Below are 26,947 nucleotides of genomic sequence, written 5' to 3'. Positions count from 1 at the left end.
CTTCTTTGTTCAGTTGGTAACAGAAAGAACTAAAAGAACTGTCACGTTCTGAGCATGCTCAATAAAAGTTCTTTTAAGTTATTTGACAGCTGATTGGCTGGTTGTTTGACAGCTCCGGGTATAAAAAGGGAGCTGTCCAACGAGCAGCTGCTGTTCCTGTCTGAAGCCTGTTTCTTACAGTTAGCCTGTATTGTTAGGGAATAAACTTGTTAGCCTCTTTATTCCCATCTCCCCCTCAGTTATTCGGCTCGACCCAAGGTCTTGGTATACAATACTGGCGACAAGGATGAGATCGCCGAATTGAGGCGTGAGCTAGCTGGTCACTGCCACTGAAGTCATTAGCTGAAGTCACTAAGAACCGCGTTTCTCTGCCGCGATGAGACGTCGCTAACAGCCTGACAGGAATGGCCATGTTAAATTCCACGCCGTTCAATTACGGCTCTGAGACTTGGGAGTCCTACATGGCCCGATTTGAGTGTTTCCTGGTCGCCCCCGACCTCACAGAGCTAACAGACGAACGAAAGTGCACGTTCTTCCTGTCTGTTTGCGGAACGGATGTGTTCCACACTGCTAAGGCTCTCACAGCCCCTGATCCCATTAAGGCTGTCCCGTGGCCCGTGTTAATGGCTAAGCTGAAGAGCCATTACACCCCTTCGCCTTCTAAAATCGCCCGACGGCACGCCTTCCTTCAATGGAACCAAACTGAGGGGGAATCTGTCAGTTCCTACGTTGCTGCCCTAAGGTCTGCCGCCCTCCATTGTGAGTTCTAGGACCTCGACGAGGCCCTTCTCGATCGCCTCATCTGTGGCCTGATCTGAAACTTCAGAGACGGCTCTTGGCCAAGACCGACCTCTCATTCCAGTCCGCTTTTGACGAGGTTCGAGCCTCTGAGATGGCTGCAGCATCTCTGGCTACCATCACAAAGAGCTAGCCTGCCACCAGCGCGCAACCCTCCAGCACATTCAGCACAGCTGCCGGGGCCCAGGAGACAGAAAGTGACAACTCTGACCTCGATGGAGAGAAGGAGGACATTAACCATCTTCACGAGGCGAACCAAAAGAGCTTTCAGAGGCGGAAGGGCGAACCTAGATCTGCATGTAGTGGATGCGGAGGCAACCATGAAAGAACTGAATGCAGATTTAGGCAAGCCCTCTGCCAACGGTGCAGCAGGAAGGGCCACATTGCCCGGGTGTGCCGAGCTGCGCAGCCTATGTCCTCCCCGGATTTCCAGGGCGACCGGTCGCGACAGTCCCGGAGCAGGAAAGAGGGGCCCAAGAAGGCCAGGGTGGACTGCCATGCCATCCTCCGGCACGCCACACACGGTGACCAGGCCAACTGGCAGTCATGCCACAGCCTTCAAAAGAAGATCCAGCTAACCATCACCATTGAGGGAAGCCCGTGTGTGATGGAAATAGATACCGGCTCGACAACCTCTATAGTCTCCTGGAGCACCATCAAACGCCTCATTCCACATCTTTCCAAGCACCAATTACAGAGCTGCAACTTGACTCTAAAGGACTATCAGGGCCCTGTGATTGGTGCCAGAAAAGTGAGAGTACAATTCAAGGGGTTTGACGGCCGGTTACCCCTCATCATAGTCGAAGGGAAGCTGCCCAGCCTTCTCGGTCTTGACTGGTTCCAGTCCCTCGGGTTACAAATCAGCGGCATCCATCACCTCGGCGCCTCTGACCTAGACTGCCTTGTCAATGAATTCCCTGATGTATTCGATGGCAAGCTGGACCAATACTCCTGCACCCGTCTCCTTCAATCTCGACCCCTCCGTGCCACCTGTCAGAATGAAGCCGCGCAGGGTGCCTATCACCCTCAAGCCAAAAGTGGACGCTGAGCTTGACAAGCTCGTGGCTCAAGGGGTCCTAGAGCCTGTGGACCATGCACGGTGGGAAACCCCCATCGTGCTGACAATCAAGCCGGATGGCAGCGTTCGAATCTGCGCCAACTACCATTGTTCCATCAACCGCGCTTTACCTTCTAATGCATACCCGGTGCCGGTAGTCCAACACCTCCTCCACACTTTGAGCAAGGAGTCCATCTTCGTGAAGCTGGAGCTCGCCCAAGCCTACCAGCAGCTGGTAGTCGACGATGCTGCAGCTGAAGCGCAAACCATCATCACCCACCGGGGTGCCTTCAGGTACCGACGGCTGCAATTTGGGGTCAGCATCGCCCCAGGACTCTTCCAAAGTTTAATGGAGCAGCTGCTCCAAGGACTGCAAGGTGTCATCCCGTACTTTGACGACGTCCTCATCTCCGTGACCACCCATGAGGAACTCATGGCACAACTATGAGCTGTGTTGCACAAGTTCCAGCAAGTTGGGCTTAAAGTCAAGCGGGACAAATGTCAAATTACCATCCCCCAGGTGGAGTTCCTAGGGTTCCTAGTTGATGCCCGTGGCATTCACCCAACGGCTGCCAAGACCAAAGCCATCATGGAGGCTCCTCCTCTGACAAACAGAGCTGAACTACAGGCCTTTTAAGGCCTCCTGAACTTTTATGCAGTCTTCCTGCCTCACAAAGCCTCAGTTGCCGAACTGCTCCACTGCCTCTTGGACTCTGGCACGCCCTGGCTATGGGGCCGCCATGAGGCTTCCACCTTCCAGGCTGTCAAGCACCTCCTGGTCTCAAACTATGTGCTCTCCCAATATAGCGAGCACTTGCCGCTTGTTTTTTTTTTTTAATTAAGCATTTATAGGCCGCCCTTTTCCCTGAGGGGACTCAGGGCGGCTCACAATAATAGGGGGGGGAGTGCAGGACAAAACACAAAAAGAAAATGTGAATAAAAATAATTAGCAGTAAAAACCCAACATTCATTCAACATTTGGGAGGGGCGAGAGTAAAGTCTTATCCCCAGGCCTGACGGGATAGCCAGATCTTGAGGGCTGTGCGGAAGGCCTGGACGGTGGTGAGGGTGCGGATCTCCACGGGGAGATTGTTCCATAGCGTCGGAGCTGCAACTGAGAAGGCTCTCCTCCGCGTAGTCGCCAGTCGGCACTGACTGGCGGATGGAATTCGGAGGAGGCCTACTCTATGCGATCTGATGGGACGGAGGGAGGTAATCGGCAGAAGGTGGTCTCTCAAATAGCCAGATCCACTACCATGGAGCGCTTTATGAATGGTAAGTAGGACCTTGAAGTGCACCCGGAGACCAACAGGTAGCCAATGCAGCTCACGGAGGATCGGTGTTATGTGGGCGAACCGTGGTGCGCCCACAATCACTCGCGCGGCTGCATTTTGGACTAGCTGAAGTTGCCGGATGCTCTTCAAGGGCAGCCCCATGTAGAGCACATTGCAGTATTCCAGCCTCGAGATCACAAGGGCTTGAGTGACTGTTGTGAGAGCCTCCCGATTCAGGTAGGGCCGCAACTGGCGCACCAGGCGAACCTGGGCAAATGCCCCACTGGTCACAGCTGATAAATGATGGTTGAAACTCAGCTGTGGGTCCAGGAGGACTCCCAAGTTGCGGACCCTGTCTGAGGGGTATAAATTTTGACCCCCCCAGCCTGAGTGATGGAACGTCGGCCAAATAGTTGGGAGGACAACACAACAGCCACTCGGTCTTGTCCGGGTTGAGTACCAGTTTGTTAGCTCTCATCCAGTCTTTAACAGCCTCAAGACCCCGGTTCATCACGTCCACTGCTTCATTGAGTTGGCACAGGGCGGACAGATACAACTGTGTATTGTCCGCGTATTGATGGTATTTTATCCCGTGCCTCCGAATGATCTCACCCAGCGGTTTCATGTATATGTTAAACAGCAGGGGGGATAAGACCGAACCTTGTGGCACCCCATAAGTTAGGGGCCCTCGGGGACGATCTCTGCCCCCCCACCGACACCGACTGCGACCTGTCCGAGAGGTAGGAGGAGAACCACTGCAGAACAGTGCCACCCACCCCCACCTCCCGCAGTCGTCGCAGAAGGATACCATGGTCGATGGTATCGAAAGCCGCTGAGAGGTCAAGGAGAACCAGGATGGACGCGTGGCCTCCATCTCTGGCTCTCCAGAGATCATCGGTCAATGCGACCAAAGCGGTTTCTGTGCTGTAACCGGGCCTGAAGCCTGACTGGAAGGGGTCAAGATAGTTAGCTTCCTCCAAGGTACGCTGAAGCTGGAAGGCCACCACCTTCTCAACAACCTTCCCCACGAAGGGGAGGTTGGAGACTGGACGTAGTTATTAAGAACGGCTGGATCCAAGGACGGTTTCTTCAGGAGGGGTCTCACCGCCACCGTCTTGAGCGCGGTGGGGAAGTACCCCTCCCGAAGAGAGGCGGTAACAACCGCCTGGATCCAGCCTCGTGTCACCTCACTGCTGTTGGCAACCAGCCAGGAGGGACACGGGTCCAGTATACAGGTGGAGGCACTCACAGCTCGCATAGCCTTGTCCACATCCCCGGAGGCAACATCCTGAAACTCAACCCAGAGATGGTCTACCAAGTCATTCCCTTGTGTCTCGGCTGGATCTGCGGGAGTGGAGTCCAGGTCCGACCGAAAACCGAGCAACTTTGTCCGCCAAGAACTGAACATACTCCTCAGCCCTACCCTGTAAGGGGTCCCCGTCTCCCTCCTATTTAGGAGGGAGCGGGTATCCTAAACAGGGCGGCTGGGCGGGACTCGGCGGACGCTACCAAGGTGGCAATGTGTGTTCTCTTAGCTGTTCTTAATGCCGGATGTATTCCTTGGTGCATGCTGTCAAAGTGCTCGGTTCGGTTCGGACCTATCGGATCTCCCCTGGTGCTCTAGGCGTCTCCTCCGGCGCTTCCTCTCCCGGAGCTCCTCAGTGAACCAAGGAGGCCTCCGGGAGCCACTGACCCGGAGGGGCCGTAGTGGCGCAATCCGGTCCAGAGACTCTGACGCTGCCGAGTGCCAGGCAGCAGCAAGAGTCTCCGCCGAACTGTGGGCGAGAGTATCAGGAATAACCCCAAGCTCCGTCTGGAACCTTACAGGGTCCATAAGTCACCTGGGGCGGAAACCACCTGGTCGGTTCCTCCTCCCTACGGTGGGGGTTTGGCCTCCGGAAGTCTAGCCTCAGTAGGCAGTGGTCTGACCACGACAGGGGTATGATCTCATTACCCCTCAGACCAAGATCATAACTCCACTGCTCCGAGAGGAATACGAGGTCGAGTGTGTGACCCGCTGAGTGAGTTGGGCCTCGAATTATCTGGGTCAAGCCCATGGCTGTCATGGAAGTCCATGAACTCCTGCGCTCCATCAGAGCGTTCACCGAGCGAAGGCAAGTTAAAGTCCCCCAGAACCATAAGCCTGGAGAACTCAACTGCCAGCTTGGCTACTGACTCGAGGAGCGAGGGGAGGGCTGCTGCTTGTGCTCGCTTGCGATGCCTCACCCTATGGGGTGGGAGCCGTCCTGTGCCACCAGCTTCCCAGCGGTGCAGAGGTTCCTGTGGCATTCTTCTCCCGCACCTTGTCCGCCTCTGAATGAAACTATGCCAGATAGACAAAGAGACCCTCGCTATAGTGGCTGGAGTGCGGCGGTTTCACCACTACGTTTACGGCCACCGGTTCCTCATTATCACCGACCACAAGCCGCTCCTCGGCTTGCTGGCCAGTGACCGACCAGCCCCGCAAGTCATGTCCCCTCGCATGACCCGCTCCTCTGTCTTCCTAGCCTCTTACGACTACACGTTTCAGCACCGCCCCGGCAAGCAGATAGCGCAACGCCGATGCCCTCAGCCGATGCCCCCACCTGTCGCCCTCGAAGATCCTGCTGCCCTCTCCCCGGTGTTCCTGGTCGACGACCTCAACCTTCTGGTCTCTGCCGCCGACATCGCCCGGTTGTCCGCAAAGGACCAGGTAATCTCCCGGGTCTTAGATTGGGTTAGGCGGGGGTACCCAAGGACCCTGTGGACCCTGACTTCCTCACTTGGTGGAGCTCTCGCTTGGTGGAGCTCTCCGTCCAACGCGGCTGCCTTCTGTGGGGCCATCGTGTAATTGTGCTGCCCTCACTGAGGACTACTGTCCTGCAGCAGCTACATAGTGCGCATCCCGGCATAGTCCAGATGAAAGCCCTGGGCCGTAGTTACATCTGGTGGCCTAAGCTAGACCAGACAACCTCGGCCCATGTTGCCAGATGCCCTCAGTGCTAGGGAGCCCAGGCGCTGCTGCCCAAGGCGGAGCCCCACATCTGGGAGCCACCTTCCACACCCAGGTCCCGGGTGCATGTGGACTTTGCTGGCCCATTCAAGGCCACATGCTCCTCATCGCTGTGGACGCCTTCTCTAAATAGATTGAGGCCGTCCATATGCCCTCGACTACCGCGGAGGCCCTAATAGCGGCCCTCCACATTTGTTCACCACTCATGGCCTCCCTGACATTCTTGTGTCCGACAACGGACCCCAGCTGACGTCTGCCAAATTTGAGGCTTACCTGGCCTCGCTGGGCATCCGTCATGCCCTTACCTCCCCTTCCAGACAGCTAGCAATGGGCTGGCAGAGTGGGCGGTGCACTCTGTTAAGGAGGCCCTTGCCAAACTGGGTCACCTCACCTTGCAGGAGCGCATTAATGCCTTCCTGCTGGCTCACCACGCCACCCATCCCCAGAATCCAACACCAGCCCAGCTGAACTCTTAATGGGTCGCTGTCTTAGGACGACCCTGGACCGCATGCACCCCTCCTACTCCCCCCAGCGCCCCTAGATTCCCATGGGGGTGCCCGCTGCTTCACCAGGGGGAAGCAGTGTATGCCAGAAATTACGTAGGGCATCCCTTGTGGCTACCAGGCGTTGTAACTGACCAAACCGGACCCTGCTCCTACAGCGTCAGGCTGGACGACGGCAGAACCTGGAAGCACCATTGCAACCAACTGCAGAGAAGACTACAACCACTGACTGACCAACAGCTGCTGGCGCACAGCGCAGGGCCTAGAAACGAGGAGACCGCGAGAGATCAAGCAGCCAATGCAGAAAACCAAGCGGCGACTTGGTGGGCCAGCCCAGTCCTTGGCACCCCTGCGGCCCTGTGCTGTTGCCATCCTGCAAAGCAAGGTCCTTGGAAGATCGTTCAGTAGCCCCAGCCGGCGATCAAGGGCCTCCGCGTTTCCAGCTGTGTTAGGCGGCGCCAGCCTATTGCAGGACTACGCTTGTGCAAGCGTGGGAGAAAGGACTGTCACATTCTGAGAATTCTCAATAAAAGTTGTTTTAAGCGGGAGTATTCGACAGCTGATTGACTGGTCGTTTGACAGCTCCGGGTATAAAAGGGAGCTGTCCACGAGCAGCTGGCTGTTCCTGTTGAAGCCGGTTCCTTACAGTTTGCCTGCATTGTTAGGGAATAAACTTGTTAGCTTCTTATTCTCGTCTCCGCCTCAGTTATTCGGCTCAACCCCAGGTCCTGGTATACAATAAGAACACATAGAGGGAAGCAAATAAAACCAGCTTCACGTAAAATCGATGAAAAATGGAGGAAGGTCGGAAGGCGACTAGTCCTCCGAAGAATAACAAGTGAACCACAGGTTGCTACTGAGCAAAAATTAATAGAAAACAAAGTGAAAATTCACGAGATTCAAAGGTGGGGGCCACAGAAATTTCAGAACATTCCAGTGACATCAACATGAGATCTAAAAGCCCTCTGGAATGGTTAAAATAGTACAAGAGGTTCATGTGGTTGGGAAAAATACAAGAGAAGAAGACTTCTTTGTTCAGTTGCTAACAGAAAGAACTAAAGGAACAGATAGAGGGGAGCAAATAAAACCAGTTCATCTAAAATGGATGAAAATGGAGGAAGGTCGGAAGGCAACTAGTCCCTCTGAGAATAACAAGTGGCCACAGGTTGCTATTGAAGAAAAATTAACAGAAACAAAGAGAAAACTCAGGAGCTGGACATTCAAAAGGAATTGCCTCCAGAATTTTCAGAACCTCTGAAGTTTAAGAGGTGGTTGAAGGTACTCTCAAAGGAAAAATAATAGGAAAGAAAGATAAAACACAGGACTTGGAGATTCAAAAGGAAGTGCGTAAAGAAATTTCAGAAACTCGGAAGGCTAATACAGTGCCAAAGATGACCCTCAAAGCAAAAATAAAAGTAAAAATAGAGAAATCTCATGAGTTGAGATCCAAAAGGAAAAGGCGAAAGAACTTTCAGAAGCTTCTGGAGACATCAGCCTGAGTGTTAAAATCCTGTGGAAAAGAGGAAAAGCTAAGATCCATCAGATAAGGGAACCGAAAGTTCCATGAGCTTGGAATACCCAAAGTGAAGACATATTTCTTTGCTCCGTCCTAACTAACAAAGACGAAGATTTGCAAATACTCCTGGAAGACTTTCAGCAGAGTGGGGACAACGTGCTTCACATACCATGCTGAAAAACCAGGGAGCCTGCATGTGCTACTAGATTCTCAAGGCACAGGGGGTTTGTTTTTTTTTTTCTTACCTTAAGAGGCTTCCTTCAAACATCCATTCACACTTTTATACAAACGCTCAATTTTTTTCACCTTCCGACTGAGCCTGGCCTCCTTTGACTACTCTATATAGCGGATGGTAGTGAGGAGCAGGCCTGCTAAAGGCCATCTTCATTTTGGATCTGGCAACGGATCAGCAAGACCCCATCAGCGAAAACACTTGTAATCAGTCAACAGGCAAAAGAGGGAAAAACCCCTCAGAATGAAAAAAAATAGCAGAGAAACTTTGGAGCACAAACTTGAATCCCAAAATCAAGACAGTGAAAATCTTCTCAGGCATTAATACTTGGAAGAGAAACACTCCAGAATTATACCGAGGAGTCTGAAACGTTGAATGAACCATTGCCTGATAAAACATTGTCCAATGAAGCAGATTTTGAGTATCAGGAACAAAACCATGTCAGCTACCCTTCATCTAACATTTTGTCAAGCTCTGAAAACTATCTTCTTCAGGCCAATGTCTTTGAAATTGTGGTGCAAAAAACAGTTGGCACACCTGATCATTAAGAGCCTCTGAGGAGCCTAATTGCCCAGTTAATCCATATCATCAAAGTGAACTGTAGAGAACTGACTATCCAGACATCATGTGATATTCTCATCTCTAGAATAGGGCTTGCAATGAGACTCTTCAATAGGAGAAAACCCATCTCCAGGAACCATCTGCTCGGTTGTAAACCCTACTTATGCTGACTAAAAATGAACCCAATATGAAAACAGCAAGCTCCAGAACAATGGAGAAACCTTCTGATGAGGTAAAAACAACCCACATAATAATCCAACAGGTGCAAGAATAGGAGAATTACAAGATTTAGTTACCTAGATGCCTCCCTTATTTTCCTCAGAAGGCCCAATTGAGGCAAATTGTGCATTCATTTCTGTAAAGACAATTACTCTTTTTGAGTAAAAGTCTGTTGGATTGTTTATTGTAATGGCATGTGCCAAGACCGCTTCTCTGCCTGATTCCATCTATATACAAGGATAAGCGACATGTAAGGTTCTTAAAAATTGAGATCAGCATCTGGAGAGAGCTGCGTATAGCACAAAGCAAAAGCAACTGAAAACAAGGAAAGCAGAATGAGGTTTATAAAATTAATCAGAAATTTCAGATACAATTACTTTAATAAAACTGTATTGGTAAAACTATTGTTGCTTTTAAAGGGTAGTGTTTCCCGACTATACTTTACTTTTAAGGAAAAGAGCTCTTATGTTTAAAATATACAAAGGCCCGTCTTCCACTTTACTTCTCTTTGTTTAACCCCTGCAGATACCAAAGCAGGGAATCCACAATATGGGAATGGCCTCAATGGTGGTTGGCTGTTTCAGTGACAACAGTGACGGTGGTTGTTATTTAATAATTTGTTGATTGTGGAAGCTATACTATATTTCTATTACCACCTCTATATTTCAAAGTCTAATAATGAAAAGATAAACTTCTCCCAACACTCAATACAGAGCTTTATTGAAGAGCCAGCATTTGCTTCAACACTGTAACTCAGAAACCACATTACTGCAATCAGGATTTAATATAATATATTCAACCTCAAAAAAGAAAGGGATTGATTTTGTAAAATTATTGGTGAGTGGGATAAATCACTGACTAAATGGGTGTATAAGCTTGGATTCATTCCATCTTCAATTCTGAGAGGGAACGTCTGGCTCCATAAGACTTCTCATGAGGTTTACCAAGACCAATGACATGTGGTGAGGTTTATGGCTGGTGAGGCAAGCGGGAAAAAGCCGCCCCGCCGCCCCCAGCGCTATGTCCGTCATAGAGGCGAGATGCCTCTATGTCGTACATAGCGGCAGGGCTTTTGGACGCCCTGGCACTGTGTCTGCCATAGAGGCGGGACGGTGAAGGAGGAGGAGGGCCGGCGGGACTCTTCCTGAGAGCCTGCCTGCCTTCCCTGCACGAGGCCAGTGGACTGTTCCCGAGAGCCTACCTGCCTTCCCTGCTCCCTCCTTTCCTTCCCTTCAACTCCAAGCCGTGGCCAGTGCGGGGATTCCAGCTTTAGCTGTGTTGTTGGGTTTTTTTTTTTCCCTCCGGGCTTGTCTGCACACACTGGCAGGGTGAACAAAGCGGATGTCTTGAATTTCTTCTCAGCCCAGCTCGGGTTTGGCAGTGATGGGAAGCCCCAATTGGCTGGCAGGGAGGAGGAGGAGGAGGAGGAGGAGGAGGAGGAGGGAGGAGGAGGAGGAGGAGGAGGGAGGATGCAGCCCCTCGCTGACGCGCCCCCAGCCTACCTGGTGCCCATGCCAGCCCACAGCCCACGCCTTACCGGTCCTCCTTCCCCAGCACTGTTGCCGCCACTGCTTTCCCTTTAGCATGGCGCACAGGAGCCCAGGGCGCCCCAGACTTTCTTCGCCTCCCTAGACACGGGACGCCTCTATGTCGGACATAGCGGCAGGGCAGCTTTTGCCCCTAGCGCCGGGGGTGGAAGCCGCCCTGCCATCCGGCACTAGAGGCAAAAGCCGCCCTGCCGCTATGTCCGACATAGAGGCGTCCTGCCTCTATGGCGGACACAGTGCTGGGGCGTCCAGAAGCCCTGGCGCTATGTCCAAAAGCCCTGCTGCTATGCCCAAAAGCCCTGCTGCTATGTCCAACATAAAAAAAAGTGCCAGCCCGCGGGCCAGCAGAGGACAGATTAAAACACACACACATATTACTTACACTAATACAATTACTTACAAATTACAGTAATTTTGAATTCCTCCCCTCCCTCCGACCCACATACCTTTTCCAGCTGTTTCACAGGGGATTTCAACTCTGCCTCTTATCTGCCATGATGAAAAATAAAAAATGTAAAAGGAAAAAGGCAAGAGCTGCTGATGCCAGAGTCCCAATGGATGTCTCTGCTTAACTTGTTTAAAAAAGCCTCTAAAAAAGTGCCCTTTACAGGAGGAGGCGAGAGAACCATGTGCCTCATCTACATAAGGAATTTTTCGGCTTTTAACCCTTGCTTAACACTGCTCAAGTGATCATAAAGATAGACTAAATGAGGCATGTGGTTCTCCCACCTCCTCCTGTAAAGGGCACTTTTTAAGAGGCTTTTTTAAACAGTTAAGCACTAAGTAGAGTCATCCACTGTGACTCTGGCAGCAACTACCTCAGCCTTTTTCCTTTTAATTTTTTTTCTTTTCATGATGACAGTGGTGAGGCCTGCCTCCCCTGCCTTCCCTGCCTGCACGCACTGACCAAGACCATGTTGGAGACCCCACACCTTTTTATAAGCAGAAGTTGGAGAAAAAGAAAAGTTTCTTATTGAGAAGGAGAGAAAAAAACATTGTTCTCTTGTGATAGCCATTGATTCTTTTTTCCTCAGTGTGAAAATATTTACATTTATCCCTTACAATCACACCTCTCTTTTGGATTCAACAGGTCTGTTCTCCTCACTTTTTTCAATGCCATTGTAGCTTGGTCACTAAATGAACTGTTTGAAAGCTAAGGCTAGCTTGCATTATAATGCCTTATGCTAGCTTACATTTTCAAGAGAGAGAAGCTAAATTCCTTATTAGAATTGAAATAGAAATGAATAGAGTAGGGTAGGGTAGGGTAGGGTAAGGTAGGGTAGGGTAGGGTAGGTAGGGTAGGGTAGGGTAGGGTAGTAGAGTAGTAGAGTAGAAGAGTAGAGTAGAGTAGTTTATTAGCCAAGAGTGATTAGACACACAAGTAATTTGTCTGTGGTGAATATGCCTCAGTGTACATAAAGAAAAATAAAATAGAATACATTCATCAAGAATCATAAGCTACAACACTTAGTGATAATCATAGGTTACTAATAAGCAATCAAATTATACTAGGAAACAAATTATGGATTTTTAAATTACTGGATTTTCTTTCAAAGAAACTCAGTATGTGCTTCCTGATTATTAAAAGTGCAAATTCAGTGTCAATGACTCCTGACAATTAAAAAAGATTCTATCAAAATAAATTGAAATAAACCATTTTTGAAATTCTATGCACACAGTTTGAAATGTATGTGCATAGAATTTTTAAAAATGGTTTATTTCAATTTATTTTGGATAGAATCTTTTTTAAATAGTCTAAGACAATTTTTAAAAAGAATCCACACAGAATAAATTGAAGTAAAACTATTTTAAAAATTCTATGCACAATACATTTCAAAGTATTGTGCATAGAATTTTTTAAAATGTATGTCACAGTTATGTCACAAGTGCTGCAAATGGCTATCAAAGTGGCTCAGTTATGGAGTGATGCAGGGGAAACATGAGGTGTCAGAACTTCGAACCAGGTCGTAGTACCTTTTGGGAGGGAGGGAAGGGTCTCTCATAACTTTGAACAGTTATTCAGTTACCAGGCATAAATCGAGGACTACCTGAGCAATCCTGCCTTCCAAATGCCAGGTAGCTCCATCAACAGTCCTTTTCATCTTTTTGTAAGAAAAATATGATGGAAAAAGAAACAATAACTATTGTACATTTATTCCAGGACATACACGAAGTCATAGGAATGGATCATGAATGAAAAGCACATTTCCACCAATTAATCCAGACAATAAAGCAGCAAGGATCCCACTATTCACCCCACCTCCTCTCTTCCCTCTCGTTCTTTTTGTATTTGTATTTGTATTTATTAATATTTATAGGCCGCCCTTTTCCCCGCGGGGACTCAGGGCGCGTTACATAAAATAGGAGGGGGGGTGTAAACCATAAACATAAAACAATACATAAGAGTAAAATAGTACACAACATTCATTCTTCATTCGGGTGGGGACAGATTGTGATCTTATCCCCAGGCCTGACGGGATAGCCAGGTCTTGAGGGCTGTGCGGAAGGTCTGGACGGTGGTGAGGGTACGAATCTCCACGGGGAGATCGTTCCAAAGGGTCGGAGCTGCTACCTGAAAAGGCCCTCCTCCGTGTAGTTGCCAGTCGACACTGACTGGCGGATGGTATCGGAGGAGGCCCAATCTATGTGATCTTATAGGTCGTAGGGAGGTCATTGGCAGGAGGCGGGTCTCTCAAGTACGCAGATCCACTACCATGGAGGGCTTTATAGGTGGTGAGTAGCACCTTGAAGCGCACCCGGAGATCAACAGGTAGCCAGCGCAGCTCGCGGAGGATAGGTGTTATGTGGGCGAAACCGAGGTGCGCCCACAATCACTCACGCGGCCGCATTCTGGACTAGCTGAAGTCACCGGATGCTCTTCAAGGGCAGCCCCATGTAGAGCACATTGCAGTATTCCAGCCTAGAGGTCACAAGGGCCCGAGTGACTGTGTGAGAGCCCTCCCGGTTCAGGTAGGGTCGCAACTGGCGTACCAGGCGAACCTGGGCAAATGCCCCCCTGGTCACAGCCATCAGATGGTGGTCGAAAGTCAGCTGTGGATCCAGGAGGACTCCCAAGTTGCGAACCCTCTCTGAGGGGTATAAAATTGACCCCCCAGCCTGAGCGATGGAACACTGGTCGAATTTTTGGGAGGGAAACACAACAGCCACTCGGTCTTCTCCGGGTTGGAGTACAAGCTTGTTAGCCCTCATCCAGTCCCTAACAGCTTCAAGACCCGTTTTCACCCATGTCCACCGCTTCATTGAGTTGGCACGGGGCGGACAGATACAACTGAGTATCATCCGCGTATTGATGGTATCTTAACCCGTGGCTTCCGAATGATCTCGCCCAGCGGTTTCATGTAGATGTTAAATAGGGGGGATAAGACCGAACCCTGCGGCACCCCGTATATTAGGGGCCCTAGGGGTCGATCTCTTCCCCCCAACTAACATCGACTGCGACCTGTCCGAGAGGTAGGAGGAGAACCACTGCAAACCAGTGCCTCCCACCCCCACCTCTCGCAGTCGTCGCAGAAGGATACCATGGTCGATGGTATTAAAAGCCGCCGAGAGGTCCAGGAGAACCAGGATGGAGGCGTGGCCTCCATCTCTGGTTCTCCAGAGATCATCGGTCAATGCGACCAAAGCGGTTTCTGTGCTGTAACCAGGTCTGAAGCCCGACTGGAAGGGGTCAAGATAGCTGGCTTCCTCCAAGGACCGTTGAAGCTGGAAGGCCACCACCTTCTCAACAACCTTCCCCACAAGGGGAGGTTGGAGACTGGACGATAGTTGTTGAGAACAGCTGGATCCAAAGATGGCTTCTTCAGGAGGGGTCTCACCACCGCCGCTTTAAGTGCAGCGGGGAAGTGCCGCTCCCGAAGAGAGGCGGTAACAAACTGCCTGGATCCAGCCTGTGTCACCTCACTGCTGTTGGCAACCAGCCAGGAGGACACGTGTCCAGTACACAGGTGGAGGCACTCACACCTCTCATAGGCCTTGTCCACGTCCCCAGGGGCAACATCCTGAAACTCAACCCAGGGGCGATCTACCAATTCATCCTCTTGTGCCTCGGCTGGAACTGCAAAGGTGGAGTCCAAATCCGACCGAACCGAGCAACTTTGTCCGCTAAGAATTGGGCATAATCCTCAGCTCTACCCTGCAAGGGTTCCCCCGTATCCCTCCTATTCAGGAGGGAACGGGTTATCCTAAACAGGGCGGCTGGGCGAGACTCAGCGGACGCAACCAAGGTGGCAATGTGAGATCTTTTTGCTGCCCTAAGTGCCCTGATGTACTCCTTGGTGCAGTTGTTAAAAGTGCTCGGTTCGTTTCGGACTTATCGGACCTCCACAGGTGCTCTAGGCGTCTCCTCCGGCGCTTCTCCCGGAGCTCCTCGGTGAACCAAGGAGGCCTCCGGGATCCGCCGACCTGGAGGGGCCGTTAGTGGCGCAATCCGGTCAAGGGACTCCGATGCTGCCGCGTGCCAGGCAGCAACCAGAGTCTCTGCCGAACTGTGGCGAGAGTATCAGGAATAACCCCAAGCTCCGTCTGGAACCTCAGAGGTCCATCAGTCGCCCTGGGGCGGAACCACCTGGTCGGTTTCCTCTCCCTACAGGGGGGGTTTGGCCTCCGGAAGTCAAGCCTCAGTAGTAGTGGTCTGACCACGACAGGGGTATGATCTCATTACCCCTCAGACCAAGATCACAAGTCCACTGCTCCGAGAGGAATACGAGGTCGAGCATGTGACCCGCTGAATGGGTTGGGCCCCGAATTACCTGGGTCAAGCCACATGGCTGTCAGGAAGCCATGAAATCCTGTGCCCCATCAGAGTGTTCACCGAGCGAAGGCAAATTGAATCCCCCAGGACCATAAGCCTGGGGAACTTAATTGCTAGCTCGGCTACTGACTCGAGGAGCGAGGGGAGGGCTGCTGCAACGCTGTTGGGAGGCAGGTACGTTAGCAGCAGACCCACTTGACCCTTGAGGTCCAACTTCACCAGCAGGGACTCAACCTGACAAGCTCCGGAGCAGGGATCCTACGAGGTGCTAAGACTCCCGGATAACGATAGCCACACCGCCACCCCTTCTCTGGGCTCTCGGCTGATTGAAGCACCTGAAATCCGTCTGGGGCACATCTCTACGAGGGGGACTCCTCCCTCCGTGCCCAGCCAGGTTTCAGTAATACATGCCAGATCTGCCCTCTCGTCTAAATTAAGTCCCGGACGAGGGGAGCCTTGTGAACAACAGATCTGGCATTTAGCGACAACAGCCTGAGACCAGGGTCTGATTACTCGCGCCCATCTGGCCTCGGAGTGGAACTCATAGGGCCGGAAGGAGGGATCTCTGTGACATAGCGAACCCTCCTTCCCCGTAATGGCCAGCCCTAAAGTCCCCGCCATATCTGCCCCTCCCCATTACGACCGTAATGCTCAACCCTCTCCCGTGTCCCTGGTCCCCCAGCCACCCTGATGACCCCCGCATTCCCCGGCAGGTCCTCCGAAGCAACATACTCATTCACTCATCCAAGCAGTCTCCACACGATAATTTAAAACACAAAAACAGCAGATAAGTCAATAAAAGTGGAACCATTCGCTCAATCACATGCGTATCCCATGCATATCCCATACAAAGGAAGAAAAAGAAAAAGAAAAAGAAGGAAAGAAAAAGAAGGAAATTGCGCAGTTACTTAAAAGGTGCAAATTCTGGGAAAGTCCAAAAGAAAGTCCAGAGTGGTTGAGGGAGGGAGAGGGCCTTAAGTGCCCTCCACTCGTCCAATAGTGGTGCTGTCTGCGGCAGCAGGTCCAAGGTGGTATCAGGCAGCGATGGGCATGGTAGATGAAGGTGCAGATGGAAGTGCAGATAAGAGGGCAGATGGAAAGTACAATCCATTTGGGGGGGAAGGAGGAGAAAGGACAAAAAGTAGAAAGGGGGAGAAAGAGAGGTGGGGGGATAGTGGGATCCTTGCTGCACCAAGCTCAGGAAAGCAGCAAGGATCCCACTATATCCCCCCACCACCTCTTTCTCCCTCTCGTTCTCTTTTTGGGGGGAAGGAGGAGAAAGGACAAAAAGGAGGAAAGAGGGAGAAATGGTTGCAGGGAGAGCGGCGCCTGAGAGAAGCGGGGCAAAAAAAACCTTCCGATGGCTGAGCCGCTTGGCCCGGGACCGAGCCTCCTCCTTGCCGTGCTGCCACCACCGAAAGCCGTCGCCCTCCCTGCAGAAAATTGTCGTGCATCGGTTGCACGCACATGCAGGAGGGGAGGGAGCCTCACCCCTCGTCGGGCGCTGCAAGCGAGCTAGCGTAGAGAGGGAAACCACTGCCCTCTAAAGGCCACATCGGGAATGACACTTCAGAGAAATAAAACTTTTTTTTTTAACGGTGTCCTTTTTAAAATTGATTTTCTTTCTTTGGAAATCGGGACTTTTTGAACGCACCACGGGACACGGGACAAAATATTGAAAATCGTGACTACCCTGCAAAACGGGACGTCTGGTCACCTTACTCCCACCTCCTCTTTCTCCCTCGTTCTCTTTTTGGGGGGAAGGAAGAGAAAGGAAAAGAGAAAAGAGGGGAAATGGCTGCAGGAGAGCGGCGCCCAAAAGAAGTGGGCAAAAAAAAAACTTCCGACAGCTGAGCGCTTGGCCTGGGACCGAGCCTCCTCCTTGCTGCCCTGCCGCTGCCGGAAAGCCATCGCTCTCCCTGCAGAAAAACATCATGCGTCGGTGCGTGTACGCACAAGAGGGGAGGGAGCTTCGCCCCTTGTCGGGTGCTGCGAGCAACCTGAGCGAGAGAGGAAAACCACTGCCCTCTAAAGGCCACATCGGGAACGACACTTCAGAGAAATAAAAACTTTTTTTAACGGTGTCCTTTTTAAAATTGATTTCTTTCTTTTGGAAAATCAGGACTTTTTGAACACGCCACGGGACATGGGACAAATTATTAAAAATTGTGACTGTCCCGCCAAAAGCAGGACATCTGGTCGCCTTATCAAAAGGTTTATCCAGTCTTAAGATCTCACTATTCATTTCTTTTATTGTTTCTTTAAGGTCATTTCTGGATAGAAAGAAGAAAGATATACCTGAAAAATAGGTATGTAAATGTAGAAACAACCACTGGCTATTTGGATCTGAAAAACATGGATCAACATTCCCATAATATATAGATGTGGCTCAGGCAAGCCTGAATTTAATAATAATAATAATAATATAATAAAATAATAATAATAATAATCATCATCATCATCATCATCGTCATCAACAAATTAAAGTGTCACTGAATGGTGGATTTTTAAATTTTTTGCAAGCTGCCTTGAATCAGTTGGATTGTTACTTAACTTTGTTTAAATAAATAAAAATATAAATCCTGTCATTTGTGGAGTATATTAAACTCAATGAGACTTGCTTCTGAGTAAATATGCTCAGGATTGGGTGCAGTTTAACATAGGTTGGCTTTACTTGGTAATTGAAGTATCTCTCTAAATGTAGCTGTTCCTGTTTTAAAGTCACTCTTTGAGTTTAAAGTCATTTAAGCCAGGCAGGATAATTGCCCCATTTTGACAGTTCTGTGAATAAAGATGGCAGCTTCCTAGCCATTCTTCCTAATTTTCCAGTTTCTCCCGCTTCTCATCTTCTGGATCCTGTAAGACAATCAGTTGCCCTCAGGAACGGAATTACACTTATTTTATTCAAGTAGAAATAATTCAGAACCACTTTAGCTTCTCTCTGTAGAATGAGAAGAAGGCCATTGTAACAGTCAATGGTCTGGAGTCTTTCCAACACCTGTGATTTATAGATGACTGACAATTTGAAATGACTAAAATATGCTATAGTATTTAGGGAAAAAACTATTGTGAACATTTTGAAGACTTTTTATGACATAGTTCCCACATTGTGCCAAACTGTGGATGAACAGAAAATTATTTGTAGAGTAATCCCAATGGCTGGATTCACAAAACCTAAAGGGAAAATCTGAATGTGTGAAGTGTATTGAGTCAAATGGAAACCATATGTTATAATTTTATGTATTTTGTGTATTTATCATTATTCCTAATGCATCTTTTCAGGAGAAAAGTTTTGCTACAGCCATTTGTGACTTATTAAATATTCCAAAGATAAACAAACATGGTTTTGAAAGATTTTGAAAGCATCTTTTCCAGCTCTGTCAACCCATTAATGTGGGAGATAGCATGCATGAAGCAAGACTGATCTTTTGAAAAGATTCCATAAGAATAATAGTGACAATTCACTTAAACCAGAGTGGTATCTACCAGATGAATTGATAAAACCTTATTTCTATACAACGTTAAGGCATACATTATTTCATATATCATAATTAAACTAACATTAAATAATATATATTAAGCATAACAAAATTTGCAAAACTTAGGAATGCTAATACTTTTAAACTGCAGCTAACTACTAATGTTACTGGCTACTAACACTAAATTAGCAGAAATACAAAATACATTCCAATTCTCTATCATGGTTAAAGAGGGAGTTAAAACTTGTGACTTAATTAGGAGTTCACAATTAAATTTGCTCTAATTTACTAGCCATATATCCTACAGGAAGAACCTCCATTCCAGGATCTGGAATTTGAATCTGGGATATAAATAAAATGTTAATGCCACATGAACATTAAAATCTCAGGCTGAAGTTTTATTTTCATTATTTCACATCCTTTCTCATGTTTAGAGTTCAGCATCTTCTTTGGACAAGCCTCCTTGGCTTGAGAAATATATCAAGATAAAGTATGGAAAAAATACAACGGTGATAATCTCATGATGAAGAATCCTCTGAAGAGGAAGTGATATTCAGTCGTGAAATTCCAAGGTATCTCCTTTTCTTTTTTCCCCTTTGGCACAATTACAAGAAACAAATTCACAAGGTATGGTTATGGTTATGGTTAAGTTTATTTATAGGCCGCCCTTTTCCCTGAGGGGACTCAGGGCGGCTTACAACTTATATAGGAAGGGGAAACATACAAAGATATAGGACAATACATAATTAAAAGAGTAAAGCACATTCAACATTCGGGCGGGGATGGAATAATCTTTAACCCCAGGCCTGACGGGATAGCGAGGTCTTGAGGGCGTGCGGAAGGTCTGGAGGTGGTGAGGGTACGAATCTCCACGGGGAGATCGTTCCAAAGGGTCGGAGCTGCTACTGAAAAGGCTCTCCTCCGCATAGTTGCCAGTCGACACTGACTGGCAGATGGAACTCGGAGGAGGCCCAATCTATGCGATCTAATGGGTCATGAGGAGGTAATTGGCAGGAGGCGGTCTCTCAAGTACCTAGATCCACTAAGGGCTTTGTAGGTGGTAAGTATACCTTGAAGCGCACCCGGAGATCAACAGGTAGCCAGTACAGCTCGCGGAGGTTAGGTGTTATGTGGGCGAACCGAGGTGCACCCACAATCACCGCCGCGGCCGCATTCTGGACTAGCTGAAGTCGCCGGATGCTCTTAAAGGGCAGCCCTATGTAGAGCACATTGCAGTATTCCAGCCTAGAGGTCACAAGGGCCCGAGTGACTGTTGTGAGAGCCTCCCGGTTCAGGTAGGGTCGCAACTGGCGTATCAAGAGGAGGAGGAGGTGCATTTAATTATATCCATCTCTTCGCAATTCTATGGCTGGGTCTTGCCACATCTTCTTTTCTTGCACTACTTCCATGAGCTTTGTCTGCTTTGGTTGATGCCAGGTTTTGATAGTGCCCAGCCACCATGTTTTTTTGACAGCCGGACTTCCTTTTACCATTGAATCTTCCAAATGTAATTGCATTCTCCAGTGAACCCCCCTGTGCGACATGACCAAAGTAAAACTAGAGAGGGAATCATCCCATTCTGCAACTCAGAGAATATCTTTATATTTTCATTACAAAATTCTTGGAACAAATTTGGATTTGTCCAATTGAGAACACGCAATGTTTTACATGGGCTGTCTTTGAAGATCACTTCAACTGCTCTTGAAGACAACTTAGCAGCTACAACAGGCCACAAACATGCAGCCCCAAGTTTGCTCATCTTATACCTCTGTTGTATGAGCTATATTGGCTTCAGTTTTCTTCTGGGTGTAATTCAAGCTCCTGGTTGTCACCTTTAAATGCCTACAGACCAAGGATCAGGATATTTGCAGGATTCTTCTCCCTGACAGTACCTGCCCTTCCTACCAGATCAGATAGGGTAGGTATGCTCCAGGTCCTTTCCTGAAGTCTTGCCATTGGTGGAGCTCAGAGGTGTGCCTTTTTCTGTGGCTGTCCCTACCTTATGGAACACTCTCTACCCAAAGAATTCGGCAAACCCAGGTGCAGGGATTCAAAAAGAATATCTGAATCTGGTGGTGAAACATCCCAAAGGAAAGACTACAGAGCCTGGCTTTCATTTTCATTTATGGTTTAATAGTTTCATTTTATGTTTTATTAATTTTATTATTATTACTACTCAGAATTTTGTTCAAGATAGAGGAGGAGCCAACGTCGCTACGAGACAGACATGTGATCTCAATTCTCTGAGATCACTGCCGAAACTTTTATCGCAGGGTGGTCCAATTGAACCTAAACCGTCTCGTAGAGATGGCGAATGGGAAGAATACATCCTGCTGATCTCAGAAACACCGCAAAGTCCCTGATCAACCCAGGAGAAGTTCTTCTAGCTGGCAACAAAAGCACAACTCTAGGCTGATGAAGTTGGGATGGCTCAAAATGGAAGGAAATGGAAAGAAAAAGTGTTTACAGCTGGTGAGGAATTTTTACCATTTTAAAGAGACTGCCTACAAAAACTTAAATTAATTTAAATCTGAGAACAGAAGAAATAAGCGGCGGAAGTTAAGCTTTGAATGGTTTTGGTCAGTGTGTTATCTTGCTCTTAAATGCTATTTTATGGATGGACTGTATGCAAGCCTTTTAAAACGAATGGATTAAGTTTTTCTTCTTCTATCTTTTTTATTATTACTTTTGCAACCTATGGACTAAAATTCTCCTTCCTCATACTACGTGTGTTTTTCCTCTTTTTCTCTCTTTTATTCAAGAATTTGATTTTTATTTTTTTTTAACTTGGAATATAAAAAAGAAAAGAAAAGAAGGAAACAAAGATAATTTTAACAACAGAGGGAAAGTTAGTCCTGCTGCTCAGAACATTGGGAACAAAGCACTTTCACTTTCTTCACTGAACAGTCTGACTTGGCAATTCAAAGTCTCACAGTTTGTTTATAGCAATAGCAGTGGACTTAGCAGTGGACTATATACCGCTTCATAGGCCTTTCAGGCCTCTCTAAGCGGTCTACCGAGAGTCAGCATATTGCCCCAACAATCTGGGTCCTCATTTTACCCACCTCGGAAGGATGGAAGGCTGAGTCAACCCTGAGCGGTGAGATTTGAACCGCTGACCTGCTGATCTAGCAGTAGCCTGCAGTGCTGCATTTAACCACTGCGCCACCTTGGTCATATTACTCACTATTACTTATAGAGAGTAATAAGAACCAAAGGATGAATTGTTTTTTATACAGGTGTCCTTTTGAACTATATCTCTAACTACAGAAAGTTAAAAGAAGATTTTAATGTTAATTTATGTTAACCTTCTAAAAATCCTTCAAGCCAGAGCAGCAGTATTTATCAGCTGGAAATTGTGGCACAACTTCAACAGCAGAAATAAACTTTAAGTTTGCAAAAGATAATGTTTGAAATTCAGAAATTATCAAACACATTTGAGATGATGGAGAAGAAGTTGGAAAATCTAGACCATCTAACAATAAAATATGATGAAGATGTTGGAGATGTTTATCAAGTGGAAAAAGTGGAGGTTAGAATCCTAAAAACCGAAGAGAAAAATGACCACAAAGAAATCAAATCCACTGATATCTATGGTGATTGGTTTGTGTCTGGAAATGGAAAGAGTGGGAATACAGAAAGAGGAATTAAATGGAGGGGAAACTCTATCCCAGATGTCAAGATACAGAAGAAGAAACAACAAAAAAATGGATTTAAAGAGAGAAATTTTATTAGCAACATCATTGATAACACCACTGACAATTAAAGATAAGCTGATTAAGGAAACAGAAGAAGGGCATCAAAATTACATGAGAGACTCAATAAGCAATGAGTTGCAAAGAGGGAGTCCATGCAAATTTGATTAAGGAGATGATTAGAGGACTGATACCATCAATGGCAGAAGATATGAGATTGTTTTGCTACTGGAAAGATACAGGTTGATAGATGAAAGTGTATAATCTAAAACTAGTTAAATTTAATGACAATTTAGTGACAATAGCTATGGTTAATAAACAACTGATAATGATAATAATGTATACATATGTATTGGTATGGCAAGTAGTAATTGGATATGAATATTGAATGGTACCTATGAAGGAAGATTAAAAATTATTTGGTTATATATAAAGGTTAATAAAAAGAACTAAGTTGAATTTAGCTAAGTTTTGTGTTGAAATCCATTCTGGGTGTGTGTGTGCAGGGCAGTTTTGACTGTCTGAAACACACAAACACAGGGATGCAAAAACATCGCATCAGAAACATCTTTCCGGCCTAACGGTCAGGACTCACTATGCAGCCTCGTGTAACATGAAACTATGTGAGCCAGCTACTCCCACACCTGCCCCTTCTCCCCCCTATGCTAGGCTGTAACTTTCTATTCCCCCTCTGCCCTCCCTATGCTATGCTGTGACTTTTCTATTGGTTTATTTGTAGAATGCTGTGGCTTTTTCATTAGTTTACTTGTATCATGTGTGATTATATATGCCTTTTGATACGCTCCTTTTTGATGACACTGTAACTAACTTTTCTAATAAAAGAGGTCTTCGAATGTACTTCGAAGCTCGCTCATCCCGAGGAATTCTGCCTGGTGTTTTCTTTTCAATTCGGCCAAGGACACATGAGCGGCCCTCCAGTGTGGCAACAACGCCCGCAACTGGTGACCCCGATGTGATTTGTGGCTTGAACACGTCTCTTGGCACCCCATTACTCACTCGACTGGAATAAGTCTCTGCCAAACCAGGGGCGGTCGTCTGTGGACGAAGCACCCTCCCTTATTCGTGAGTATTGGGACAGGATTTTCTAAGCCTCAGGTCGCGCACCTCCACAAACCTAGAGAATTAGCCAAGTCCTCAAATTTTGTACTTAAAAAATTTGCCCCTGCCAACAAAAACTGAATAATTGCTTTACTAAAATATTTATGAACACTTGCCAGGCTTATCCGGAAAAGGGTTCATTAGGACGTCCACATGGATTAAATTAGGCATTTATTTGCACGAGCCCCCAAGGGCTCCAGCGAAACTCCTCGCCTATGGCGGCATGTTATGGAATGTTTGCAAATTCATGAGGAAAGCCATGATGGGGGAACCAGGCCCTCCGCCGCCATATCAATGAATTCCCAAATTGTCCTCGTTAGAAGATTCTACTGTTTTGGTAGCCTCTGCACCCATGCTGCCTTCACCGGAGGAGCCGACGGGTATAACCCCCCCGCAACCTGGTGCAGTTGTGGCTTCCCTCCGGGACGCAGTTGCTAAAGGGGAAATGAGCCTGGAAGATAAACCCCACTTGTTCCCTTCCCTTTAATCTGTGGGGGCGCGATTTAATGCAGCAGCTAAAAGCAAAACTCACGCTGCAGTAATGACCTCCCTCAACCTAGCCCCCTTGCGGTTGACTCTTGTGTCAGAGGCACCTGTATGGTTAATAAATGGCCTCTTACATTGGAAAAAAATTAGAAACTCTTCAAATTTAGTCACTGAACAATTACAAAGGGGCCACATAGAGATATCCCACAGCCCTATAATACCCCAGTGTTTGTCATTAAAAAGAAATCTGGCAAATGGCGATTTCTTCATGATTTGTGAGCAATTAACAAAAATCATACAACCCATGGGTCCTTTGCAATGTGGCCTACCTAATCCAAATTTAGTCCTGCAAGGTTGGGATCTAGTGGTAATAGATATCAAGGATGCATTTTTCTCCATACCACTGGCTAGCCAGGATCGCCAGTTGTTTGCTTTTACAGTCCCTGAATTGAATAATGCTAAACCGACTGCCAGGTACCAATGGAAAGTATTGCCCCAGGGTATGTTAAATAGCCCCACCATGTGCCAATTTTTTGTGAACCAGCTTCTGCAGCCATTTCGTTTCTCACATTCTCAACTTTTAGTTTACCATTATATGGATGATATCCTGGTAGCTGCATCAGGGCCTGCTGGCACTGCGACAGCCTTCCTGGATGAGTTAATTGGATGCTTGCAACAGGGAGGCTTGTACATAGCACCGGAAAAAATACAAACAAAAATGCCCTTTCAGTATTTGGGCCACAAACCTTTGGCTTCTTATGCATCCCCATGTTTACCCCAATTACATCTGGCCCCTACTACTACTCTGTATGCTTGCAACAATATTTAGGCTCCATCAATTGGGCTAGACCCTATATGGGTCTTACTACCTCGCAACTGGCTCCTTATTCTCAGCCCTTACTTTGGAAAAAGCCCCAGGTGACTTGATCACCCTTTCTGAGTCACACAAAAGCGTTCTCCACTTAGTGGAGGAAGCCTTGCAGAAAGTATGGGTAGACCGGATGCAAGCAAATGCCCCCTTAGCTATAGTCTTACTCAATACTCCCCAGCTACCAACAGGAGCGTTGTTACAAAAAACATCTCAAGTATTGATTTTGGAATGGTTCCATCTCTCCCACACCCCAAGGAACTCAGTCAGCCAAAAACCAGACCAGTTTGCCACCCTTATTTCTAAGGGCAGGCTCCACTGTAAACTCCTGACAGGGACAGAGCCCACAACCCTGTATGTCCCTTGCTCCTTGCAGATATGGGAAATACTATGTGCCACCTCGGAGCAGCTCCAGCTCGCTTTGGCGGACTGGCCGGGTGAGGTTTCCTGCCACCTCACCCCAGATCCAAGGCTCAGCCTCACTAAAGCTCTCCCACTCCAATGGAAGCCTCCTTCAATGGCCTTTCCTATCAAAGACGCTATAACTGTCTTTGCCGATGGGAGCAAACATCGGGGAGCATGTGCCTGGCAGGAGGATGCTACATGGCACACCCAGCTCACAGAGCCACAAAAATCTGCTTAGAGAGCTGAATTGGCCGCTTCCATCTTGGCCTTTCAGTTATTTGACAAACAACCGTTTAACTTAATTCTTGATAGTCTTTATGTGACTCAGATTATAACCTCTTTGTGTGAATCATTATCTCTCTCCTTCTATTGATTCACAACTTTTGTCTTTGTTCCTTGCTTTACAAGGTCTTGTCTCCTCTCGCTATCATTTTTTCCATGTCTCCCATATCCGAAGTCATCCGCCCTTCCCTGGGCCTCTCCAGGAGGGCAATGATGTTGCTGATGCTGCGGCATCAGCTCCCCCGCCCCATGTCAATGTTTGTTCTGCTGTCACACCTTGGGACAGCCACTCTTACTTTCATCAGAATTAAAAAAGCGCTCATAAAACAATTTGGCCTTACGTTGGCTGAGGCATCTGCAATTATTCAACAATGCCCCACTTGTAGCCAGCAAGCGCATTCCCTCCTGATGGGAGTTAATCCCAGAGGGACAGAATGTTGCCAAATTTGGCAAATGAATGTGACTCAATATCCATCCTTTGCTCCTTGGAATTATAGATACATTCTCTGGCTTCTTGTTTGCTACCCCACAAAGGGGCAAAGCCACAAAACATGTTATCAACCACTGCATTCGAACCTTTGAATCGCTGGGACGCCCAAAAGAGATAAAAACAGACAATGGGCCCACTTATACTAGTGCGGCTTTTGCTGCCTTTTGTAAACAATGGGACATTGTGCATAATTCGGCATTCCATATAACAGCCAAGGACAGGCTATGGTTGAGCGTGCTAATCAGGACTCTTAAGCCTTCCCTTGATCGCTACATTGAACAAAGGGAAAAGGGCCCCCTAGCCTCCTGGCTTTGCAAAACATTCTTAATCTTTGTCTCTATACATTAATTTTTTAAAATCTCACCGATCAGCCGCCTTCCTCAGCAGCAACTCGTCATTTTGCAGCTCCACCTTCTGCTGACACTCTTTGACCACCTCACTACTATCACTGCTTGCCTGACCTGACATGGCGAGGACCTGCTGACCTGATTACCTGGGGAAGGGGCTACGCTGCAGTCCAAGTAAAAGACAAAGTACTTTGGATTCCAGGAAGACACGTAAGACCATATTTGCCCAAATCACCCACACAAGTGCAGAAGCAGCCTGACCATGACCAACCAGCAAGAACCACAGCTTGAGGCTGTTTCTGTCTC

Source organism: Thamnophis elegans, chromosome Z (genome assembly GCF_009769535.1).
Source record: "Thamnophis elegans isolate rThaEle1 chromosome Z, rThaEle1.pri, whole genome shotgun sequence".
Taxonomy (NCBI): domain Eukaryota; kingdom Metazoa; phylum Chordata; class Lepidosauria; order Squamata; family Colubridae; genus Thamnophis; species Thamnophis elegans.
Note: the sequence above shows the minus strand (reverse complement) of the source record.